This window comes from Bos taurus, chromosome 12, assembly GCF_002263795.3.
Source record: "Bos taurus isolate L1 Dominette 01449 registration number 42190680 breed Hereford chromosome 12, ARS-UCD2.0, whole genome shotgun sequence".
Lineage (NCBI taxonomy): Eukaryota > Metazoa > Chordata > Mammalia > Artiodactyla > Bovidae > Bos > Bos taurus.
The window spans coordinates 80243484-80255529 of record NC_037339.1 but is presented as its reverse complement, the minus strand read 5'-3'; positions in this window follow the sequence as shown (position 1 = coordinate 80255529).

Here is a 12046-nt window from a genome sequence, read left to right as displayed (position 1 = left end):
AGCACTGGACTCAGCACAGTTAGCCATGGTTTGCTTTATCTATAACAGGCTGGTAATAGTTCAACTCTCCTTCAAGTCACCCTAGGTAGCATTTCCAGCAGCCTTGAGATAATAGCCATCACTGGTCTACCTCCCAGAGGTATCTCAGTTATTCAACCTCTTCAGTCCTGTCATCATCCAATCATTCTGGGTGACAAGTCTAGAGAAGCTCTACTGACCTCATATGCAGACCAGAACGCTTCTCAAAATAAATAGTGAAACGAAACAAAACAAAAAAGCAGCTAAGGTGTTAGCCTCAGTGTAGAAATGCAGTCCAAACATCTCCTGGAATTATTTCTCTCACATTCAACTTCACAGGTTTCAGTGAATGAGTTTGCATGTGAGCTCAGTCACTAAGTTATATCCAACTCTTTGCGACCCCGTGGACTGTAGCCGCTCAGGCTCCTCTGTCCGTGGGATTCTCCAGGCAATAACACTGGAGTGAGTTGCCATTCCCTTCTCCAGGGGATCTTCACAACCCAGGGATAAAACTCGCATCTCCTGTATTGCAGACAGATTCTTTACCACTGAGCCACCTGGGAGGAATGAGTTTGGGTATCATCCATCCAGGTAAATAAACTTGTCTCTAAGAAAACCATCTATAGAGCGTATATCCTTCAATGGATTGTAGTTGGTTGTTGGGTTGCATCAAATCCGTGGAGAATTCTGATCCTCAAGACTTTAATTGAAATGATGAATTCCATGTGAATAGAATGGAATAGAATAGAATAGAATGAAAAAAAGAGAAAGATAGACCTACATAAGAACACAGCTTGGAGCCTAATGTGTAACTGTAAGTGTCAGGACACATCACATCGATTAGCCAGGAATTGGATCAGAAGGCAGAGTGTTTATTTCTGACACTAATTCACAGTGGACCATCCATACCAGATGGTTCTTCTTACAGAGTTCATGCCCAAAGTCAAGAACAATGCCGGGCTTTTCCAAAACTTCGGGAGGTCATTTGGATTAGCCTTTTCTTACATGAGTGCATCTCTGTGTTTATTTTGTTTCCCTTAACAGAGAAGTTCTGTCTCACTTTTTCAGAATGTGGTTCTTCAGTTGCTAAGCTGTGTCTGACTCTTTGTTACCCCATGGGTTGCAGCACATCAGGCTTCCCTATCCTTCACTACCTCCCACAGTTTGCTCAAATTCATGTCCATTGAGTCAGTGATACTATCTAACCATCTCACTCTCTGATGCCCCCTTCTGCTTCTGCCTTCAATCTTTCCCAGCATCAGAGTCTTTTCCACAGAGTCAGCTCTTCACATTAGTTGGCCAAAGTATTGAAGCTTCGGCTTCAGCATCAATACTTCAGCATTTTCAGAATAAACATGATTAAGGAAAAAGTGAATGTATATAGCTGTAAAGTAAGGAAAGAAGCACACACACACACACACACACACACACACACACACGGAGAACATAATTGTGAGAAGTTATTAGAAAGTGAAAAGAAATCCAGAGGCGAGATATATTTAGCTCAGGCTGTTTCCATATAGATATGGAGATCGTTTATTAAAAGTTGTGATAGATCAAAAAATGAGCTTCTCATTAAAACAAAAAGTTCAAAGACACTGGCTGTTTGGACAATAAGTATGTCACAGCAGAAATGATTCAAAGCAGTTGAAATCAGTTCACTCCCAAGGGTCCCTTAATTTCTGCTCCCTAGCCTCATTTATGACTTTGAGATGGAAAAGCCCGGATTAGTCACTCAAATGCAGCTTCTCAAGTTAGATGGTGGTGGCGGTTTATTCGCTAAGTCGTGTCTGACTCTTTCAGTCCCATAGACTGTAGCCCACCGGATTCCTCTGTCCTTGGGATTCTCCAGGCAAGAATACTGGAGTGGGTTACTACTTCCTTCTCCCAGTGACCTTCCTGACTCAGGGATGGAACCCGCATCTCCTGAATTGCAAGTGGTCTCTTGCATTGCAGGCGGATGATTTACCACCTGAGCCACCAGGGAAGATACCTTATTCTAACTCTGGATTCACTAATTTACTAGTAGTATGACTTTATTTGGAGAAGGCAATGGCACCCCACTCCAGTACTCTTGCCTGGAAAATCCCATGGACGGAGGAACCTAGTAGGCTACAGTCCATGGGGTCGTTAAGAGTCAGACACGACTGAGCGACTTCACTTTCACTTTTCACTTTCATGTATTGGAGAAGGAAATGGCAACCCACTCCAGTATTCTTGCCTGGAGAATCCCAGGGCCAGAGGAGCCTGTTGGGCTGCCGTCTATGGGGTTGCACAGAGTCGGACACGACTGATGCGACTTAGCAGCAGCATGACTTTATTAAATTTCTTAATTTAACTAAGTCTCTCTTCTTAGAAGGAAAATAGATATATTAGTAGTGACCTCAGAACACTTTTGTGATAGCTAAACTTGAAGGTAGGCAAGTTGTTTGGCATATGCCAAATAAATGCTTTAAACAAATAAATTAGTTCTTGTAAACAGAAGCCCCAGATTTAGTTCCAGTCAGGATCTTGTGACTATGTTAGATGTTATTGTATAGGGATAACTTCTAACAGTGACCATTTCCATATTTTCAATGTATCTTTTCAAATATGCTTTCTATGAATATTTCTCTGAGAGAAAGTTATGCAGTTAATGGCATTAGCTTATGATTTACAAAGCAATGTTCTTCTCTTTCTGATTTTTTTTAAGTTTTAGTGGCAGAATACTTGAGTGTTCCTCATACATACTATGTCAATTAATTCCCTAAAATTTGCATTCCTCACTGCTGAGTGTTGTGGGAACTTCTTATTCTTCACAGCTGAGAAAGGGTGAAAACTGAGCCAATAATGAAATCATTAAAAATTACCTTTGGTCCGATTTTATATCTGATATTTTACTTCAAAACTAAGAGAGAAGAAAGTAGCAGTACAGAGTAAAATATACAAATATTTCCTTCTCCAGGGGACCTTCCCAACCCAGGGGTCGAATCCACACCTCCTATGTCTTCAGCCATTGGCAGGAGGGTTCTTTACCACTAGCGCCACCTGGGAAGCTTGTGCAAATGTATATTGACGTATAAATAGCATCTGATACTGACTGTCACACGTATAGAAATATTAATACTCTAATACTAATACATAGTATGCCCAGAGAGGTCCCATGAGTTTCACTCTTTGCTGCGCAGTCAACAATATCTTCTCTTTCTATACGTGAGGGTATCATGACTCGATTTTAGCCAGTAGAACATGGCAAAAAGTGAAGGGATTTCGTGATTAAGCAGCTAAGGTAAAGTTAATCCTTCCACTGTATTTTTGCCATTCTCTGTGCCCAGGTTTGTGGCGGATTTGGGTGTCGGTGGGAGTGGACTTATGAGCTGGTTCAGGGCTCTTGGTAAAAAGAAACCAGTTTTACAGTTAGGAGTCTCGAGAAAAGAGTGCCTCGTTCCAAATACGGAAGGAGCCCATGCAGATACAAGGATGTGGTAGAAAGAAAGGTTCAGTGGTCTACCTGGTGGAGCACAGTGGTTGATGGTGAGGAGACATGTCACAGAGGAGTGCCACCCACTGTCTTACCTCTAGGAGTGGCCTCTCTACCTCAGATTCCACCCTCCAGATCTGGTCTGGCACAGTGACCCTCTGCTTCAGACAGCTCACGTCCTTTGTTGCATACTGAGCAACTCTGATTGATGAAACTAATTGCATAAATCTCAAGCCATGATGTAATTGAACAAACAGTGTAAACAGAAATACAACTCAATCATTAATTGTGCCCCTTGGAATGGCTCAAGGGTAACTTCTATCTCTTGCTGATATTCAGAATACCACTGCTCTCCAGACTCTCATTTCATTGCTATTACTGAAAATGTGTTTGGTATTATTTTCTCCATGAAAATACCACTCTTGCCCAAGTATAGGGAAATAAAATGGAGATGTCACACCTTTTAGACGTTGAGATCTAAATACACTAATACAGCACTCGGTGAAGAAACAAAATTGGCTTGGTGCTCTGAAATAATTTAAATAGTTTGTTTAATAACCTACTCCTCCTAAAGTTCATGAAACTAAAAGGAAAAATATTTTGGTTGGTTTGCTGTGGTAGTTTTGAAAGGCCAGATATAAGCTAATAATAATCATACTAATATAGATGTAATCTTAAATGAAGAGATTCTATATAACAGTGCATATAAACATCACTGAGGACTGTGCCAGCTTTCCTAAAAGGTTCTTTGACATATTTAATAACACAACATTTTTATAATGACAAAAATAATATGTAATCATAAGAAAATACTCATTGAATACATATTTTTATTCAAAACATTTTAGGACATTTTTAAGTAATGACAAACAGATTATATTCCTCAATTTAATTGTATTTGTGCATCGAACCTGGACTGGCAATTCGTTTCTTATATGATATTATACATGTTTTAATGTCATTCTCCCAAATCATTTGATGCAAGATACAGGAAGCTTGGGGCTGGTGCACTGGGATGACCAGAGGGATGGTATGGGGAGGGAGGTGGGAGGGGGGTTCAGGATGGGGAACACGTGTACACCCATGGCGGATGCATGTTGATGTATGGCAAAACCAAAACAATATTGTAAAGTAAAAAAAAAAATACACTTATACATTGCTATACCTTAATTATAATATCTCAATAAAACTGGATGGGAAAAAAATAATTGTATTTGTGAAAAATAAAAAAGTTATACAAATAATGATTAGGAAATATCAAACTATACCAGTCCAGAAGCAAAAGCTGGATCCTTGAGATTGGTAGAAAAAAAGGAGAAAAGAGTTTAAAATAGATGGAAATCAACATAGAAGATCATATAAAATTCAGGATTTCAGATCCATATGAGTGCAGCCCATTATGGGAGGATCTGGGGATATTGTGGAAAGCAACATGATAGTAGATTCTGGATGACCTTGTTGTGTGAGAGAAGCTTCCAACTGATGAGGAGCAATAATGAAGTTTGAGTTTGTTTATTTCCATTGAAACATTGCTCTAATAAAGGTACTAAAGCTCTAGTTCACTGATTTTCAAATATATATATACATATATTTTTTCAATATATATATTTTTCAATATATTTTTCAGTATATATTTATATATATATTTTTCAATATATATTTCAATATATGTATTAAATATATGTTCAGATATATATATATTTTTCAAATATATCTATATACATATATATTTTCAAATATATACATATATATTTTGAAAATCAGTGAACTAGAGCTTTACATACATATATATGTATAGACACACATATTATTATAGTATTATATCTATAATATATATATATTATATTATGTATATAATATTAATAATACACATTAATATTGTATAATATTAATTATAATAATTAATATATCATATTATAATATATTAATAGTATATTATTATATATATTATTATATACATATAATAATACTATAATACTATATAGTATTATTATAGTATTATATCTATACATATTAATATGTATAGATGTACATGTAGCCATTTACATACATATATATGTATATATATATATCAGTAAAGTGTACCAATTCTTTAAATGAATCTTGTAAAACCAAATAAATTGCTAACAAAAATAGAATGAATTTGTTCAAGGGAGGAGGAGTTCCCCTTGTCATTCTCAGTAACTCTGAAGGCAGGGTACCCAGATCACATTTTACAAACCACGATAGCCCAACTGAGGGCTTCTGGTGGTGCAGTGGAAATGAACCCACCTGCCAATGCAAGAGACTTGGGTCCAATCCCTGAGTCAAGAAGATCCCCTGGAAGAGGAAGCGCATTTCAATTCCATTGATTAGTCATGTCTGACTCTTTACGACCCCATGGACTATAGCATGCCAGGCCTCCCTGTCCATCACCAACTCCCTGAGCCTGCTCAAACTCATGTCCATTGAGTTGGTGATGCCATCCAACCATCTCATTCTCTGTCTTCCCCTTTTCCTCCTGCCTTCAATCTTTCCCAGCATCAGGGTCTTTTCCAATAAGTCAGTTCTTCACCTCAGGTGGCCAAAGTAAACTGCAGCTTCAGATTCAGCCATCAATCCTTGCAATGAATATTTAGGACTGATTTCCTTTAGGATTGACTGGTTGGATCTCCTTGTAGTACAGGGGAATCCCAAGAGTCTTCTTCAATACCACAGTTCAAAAGCAACCCAATCCAGTATTTGGGAAGAGGAAATGGCAACCCAATGCAGTATTCTTGCCTGGAGCATTCCAAGGACATAGGAACCTGGCGGTCTATAGTCCATGAGGTCTCAAAGATTTGGACAAGATTGAGTGACTGAGCACACACATACATACAAGCCCATCAGAATGGTGGGCTATCAATATACCGATACCTGTTGGGTTATTTGGGGGACCTATAAGTAACCTTACTGTCTAAAGGAGTTGCTTCTATATTTTGATTTCAACTTTCCAGCATAGGGGCTGAATAAACAAGTTATGGGCACGGACAGATGACACTTTGACAAGACCATTTTGTCAATGCAATTCTTCAGAGCAGGTCTTTTGAAACCCAATAAAAATGAGTTTTCAATATTGTTTAACTATTACCAAGTAATGGATGACAGACACCTTGACTTCATACTTGAGGTACCGAGTGCCTTCATGTCACCCCATCAGGGAGCTCGTGTTCACGCCTCATCCAATCCGAGGAATGACTCATCTGTGGCCTAAAGCAATGATACAGGGTAAAGTAGAGGTTAAAGGGACTATCTACAGTTACCATTTAGTGCCCAAGCTTTGAGCTCACTCTGTTAAAGTGTCCATCCCAGAAATCAACAATATATGACTCCCCTCTCCCCATTTTTGTACAACTAGCAAGCTAAGAATGATTTTTACCTATTTAAGAGGTTGAAAACTTGAGAGAATAATTATATTTTCTGACCTTTGAAAGTGAAGTCACTCAGTCCTGTCCAACTCTTTGTGACCCCATGGACTATACAGTCCATGGAATTCTCCAGGCCAGAATATTGAAGTAGGTAGCCTTTTCCTTTTCCAGGGGACCTTCCCAACCCAGGGTTTGAACCCAGGTCTCCCGCATTGCAGGCAAATTCTTTACCAGCTGAGCCACAAGAGAAGCCCAAGAATACTGGAGTGGATAGCCTATCCCTTCTCCAGAGGATCTTCCCAACCCAGAAATCGAACTGGGGTCTCCTACATTGCAGGTGGATTCTTTACCAACTGAGCTATGAGGGAAGCCCTGACATTTGAAATCATATACAATTAAAATCTCAGCACCCATAAATTAATGTCCCTGGGGGCTCAGATGGTAGAGTCTGCCTGCAATGCAGGAGAGCCAGATTTGATCTCTGGGTTGGGATGATCCCAAGGAAAAGGGAATGGTTATCCACCACAATATTCTTGCCTAGAGAATTCCATGGACAGAGGAGCCTGATAGGCTACAGCCCATGGGATTGTAAAGAGCTGGACATGACTGAGTGACTAACACTGTCACTTTGGGCTCCCCAGGTGGTGCTGGTGATAAAGAACCTGTCTGCCAATGCGGGAGATGTAAAAGACATGGGTTCAATCCCTGGGTCAGGAAGATTCCCTGGAGGAGGGCATGGCAACCCACTCCCTTTGCCTGGACAATCTCATGGACAGAGGATGCTGCTGGGCTATGGTCCATAGGGTCACAAAGAGTCGGAAACAACTGAAGCAACTTAGCATGCCCATAAATTAGCTTTATGGCACACAGCCACCTTCATCACTTGATTACATATTGTCTGCTTTTACATTGCAAACTATCGACCAATTTGATGGAGTCCCTGCAGCTCTCAAAGCTTGAAAATATTGATTATCTGTCACTTTACAGGAAAAATGTGTCTGATCCTGAGAGGCTATATCAAATTAGCTACATTAAAATTCCTGGCTTTGGGAATATTGTAATATTCTAGATTTTAAGGATTTCTCTTTATTGAAATCATTATTTTTCATAATCAGTTCAGTTCAATCACTCAGTCGTGTCCAGCTCTTTGTGACCCCATGGACTGCAGCATGCCAAACTTCCCTGTCCATCACCAACTCCAGAAAAATACAGACCTACAAGTTGTACATACTTTCTACTTATTTTTCCATGTTGATGTTAAATTTAGCTATAAACTTTATAGTTCTTTACAAAATTGAGAAACTTTGGGTAGTATCACCTGTATATTGCATGTGTTGTATAGTGAAACAGCTGTTTAGGATTAATGGTGATTTCATTTTTTCCTAAAATAGTGGCTGAGAAACATCTTGTCTTCTACCATGGCCATAATATGTAATTATTACTTCAATCTGCTTGAATAAATAAGCAATATTGAAACAATGCCTACAACATGCTGCCCAATCTTTACTTGTTAAATTTTTTTAAATGGTGAATTTTTATACATTTGTGAAAGAAATACCACATGACAATCAACATAAAGGAAATATATGTATTGAAACTCTCTTATAGAAATATGAGCCAAACTAAGTGCCAGGTGACTGTACTAAAACATGTAACACTCAGGTTACATGCACCAATTTTCAAAACAAGAAGCTTCAATGGCAAGGAAAGTATGCCACTAACCTCCATCCATAAATATGTTTCTTTTTCTACATTACCCTTACCCCTCACAAAATTTATCTCAATTAAAACAAAATAATTACATAATTATCTTCCTGGAAGAAAATTTAGACATATTACAATTACTTAAATTTTAAATTCAGAAATTTTATTCAAGTTTGTGAATCAACATAATTCTTCTTACCTTTAAGAGTAGTACCCAGTATTATATATAAGTGAGGAAAAATATTAAACCACTTATGCCAAACCCAATCTGTTTTTAATAAACAGAAGTTTTAAGGTTGAAATTAAATGGTAAGCTATTGCATGTGTGTATGAGAGATTCTATAGAATGATTTATGATTCTTCTACATCAATCCAGTTCGGTTCAGTTGCTCATTTGTGTCCAACTCTTGGCTTCCCCATGGACTGCAGCGCACCAGGCCTCCTTGTCCATCACCAACTCCCAGAGTTTACTCAAACTCATGTCCATTGAGTCAGTGATGCCATTCAATCATCCCATCCTCTGTCGTCCCCTTCTCCCGCTTTCAATTTTTCTTTAAATAGAGAGAGTCTATATAACTATTTATGATTCTTCTACATCAATCCAGTTCAGTGAGTCAGTTATTCACATCAGGTGGCCAAAGTATTGGAGTTCCAACTTTAACATCAGTCTTTCCAATGAATATTCAGGACTGATCTCCTTTAGGATGGACTGGTTGGATCTCCTTGCAGTCCAAGAGACTCTCAAAAGTCTTCTCCAACACCACAGTTCAAAAGCATCAATTTTTTGGTGTTCAGCTTTCTTTATAGTCCAATTCTCACATCCATTGGAGAAGGCAATGGCAACCCACTCCAGAGCTCTTGCCTGGAAAATCCCATGGATGGAGGAGCCTGGTAGGCTGCAGTCCATGGGGTCGCTAAGAGTCGGACACGACTGGGAGACTTCACTTTCACGCATTGGAGGAGGAAATGGCAACCCACTCCAGTGTTCTTGCCTGGAGAATCCCAGGGACGGTGGGGCCTGGTGGGCTGCTTTTTATGGGGTCGCACAGAGTTGGACACGACTGAAGCAACTTAGCAGCAGCAGCAGCTCACATCCATACATGACCACTGGAAAAACCATAGCCTTGACTAAATGGAACTTTGTTGGCAAAGTAGTGTCTCTGCTTTTTAATATGCTGTCTAGATTGGTCATAACTTTCCTTCCAAGGAGTAATCATCTTTTAATTTCATGGCTGCAGTCACCATCTGCACTGATTTGGAGCCCAAGAAAATAAAGGCTAAAGCTAAACTTAATTGAAAATATTATACATTTGAGCACTAAAACATTAGTTTTGAAATGTATGTGTTCATTTATTTTCCTTTATTTCAACTATCTTGTCAGATGGAAAGAAACAAATTTAGTAGGAAAATTAGCCCTTGGTATAAATATAATAGGGGCTTTTCTGGTGGCTCAGAAATAAAGAATTCTGCAATACAGGAGCCTCAGGAGACATGGGTTTGATCCCTGGGTGGATAAAGATCTCTTGGAGGAAGAGATGGCAACCCACTCCAGTATTCTTGCCTAGGCAATCCCATGGACAGAGGAGCCTGGTGGGCTAGTCCATAGGGTTGCCAAGAGTCAGACATGACTGAAGAACTTAGCACACACACATAGATACAATAACTTCAAAAGATTAACATTCAATTTTTGTCCAAAGTAAGGATTATCTCATTTGATAATGGAAATAGCATGTTTTTCAAGTGTGAATGTAAATCTTGATTTGCATATAATGATTTCATAAGGCAGAGAACAGGTGGACAGGTGGAATATTTATACCTATTGATTGAATGTTATAGTATAGTCCTTATGTTGTTCATATAGGAGGCAAATAATGAATGGACTTGATTATTCTAAGTTCTCTTTTTCCCTGTTTTCTTTGTGATTTAAGATTGTTCATTTCAAATTGGCACTATTTTTCTTTTCTCAGGAGCAAATATTAAGTCAATATTTTTTTATGATTTATCACTCATATGATTACACTGCCTTCAGTCCTGTGTAATTTGTACTAATGAATACCTAGTAGAAGCTAATTTATTTTCCTGAATAAAAGAATGAGCATCTAAATTATTCCATTAAATCAATAACCTTAAAAATAGAATTTATGTTGGTGACATAATAAGGCCTCACCACTTAAAGGCAATGGCAAAGGAAATCTAATTTTCATGTGCATTAACTTTACCTAATTTGTCTACCAGAAAAATCAAAAGAAGGAAAATGCTACTTTAAGTTTCAAAGAAAAAAAAAACTGTACTTTTATTTTTTCTGATGAGATACTATAAAAATTTTTTTAAATTTTTTTTAGTTCTTATAATGTCAAGATTTTTTAGGGGAAACGTTCCTTTAACTAAACACTTTCAAATACATTTTAATTTGGTTCAACTATAAGAAACAAAATTCTACTTAGATTTTTTTTTTTTAACAAACTGACTGATAGACTATTCCATTGGCTTTTTCACTGCAGAGATAAATTAAATGCAGAATAATTTATAGAAAAGTTATACTAATATCACACCTATGGGAAAAAGTCCACCAGGTATATAAGAAGATAGAAGTTTATAACATTCAAAGACCTCATTGTTACATGAAGTTTTCCCTGTCAACTTATGCATTCATTTAACAATTGTGCCTTAGTCTAGACATGTGATTTCTTTGCCACCAAAAGGATGAAGCCCATTACATTTCTATGGTAGATAGGCCATTGCAATAAAGAAACCCTCTGCAAAATGGTTGTATGTGTGCTAAGTCACTTCAGTCGTATCCAACACTTTATGACCCTATGGACCATAGTCCACCAGTCTCCTCTGTCCACGGGATTCTCCAAGCAAGAATTCTAGAGTGAGTAGCCACTTCCTCCTCCATGGAATCGCCCCAACCCAGGGATCAAACCCGAGTCTCTTACATCCTCTGCATTGGCAGGTGGGTTCTTTACCACTGGCAACAGCTGGGAAGCCCATGCAGTTTATTCTCTCTACCAAGAGATGGAATATTTCAATACAGCATGCTATATTTTGGAAATTTAAAAATCGAAAGTCATGTATTGCAAGCAGTAAATGTTTGAACACATGATTCTGTCTTAAAGATCCAGTTCACTGAAACTGTTAGTGGAAATGCTAAAACAAATTAGAAACACTTTACTAGCAACAATTATATAGTTGTACTGAGAAGGCTGGACTCTAACCTGGAAATACTGACAAAGGAAAAGAGAACTGCACAAAAAACAATAACAGAAAATTGAACAATGTGTTTCACAAGTGAAAGCTGGGATGTATGTGCTGTGCTGGGCGGCTCACTTGTGCCCAACTCTTTGCAACCCTTTGGACTGTAGCCTGCCAGGCTCCTGTATCCTGCCAGGCTCCGTGGAATTCTCCAGGCAAGAATACTAGAGTGGGTTGCCGTTTCCTTCTCCTGGGGATAGTCTCAACCCAAGGACAGAACCCA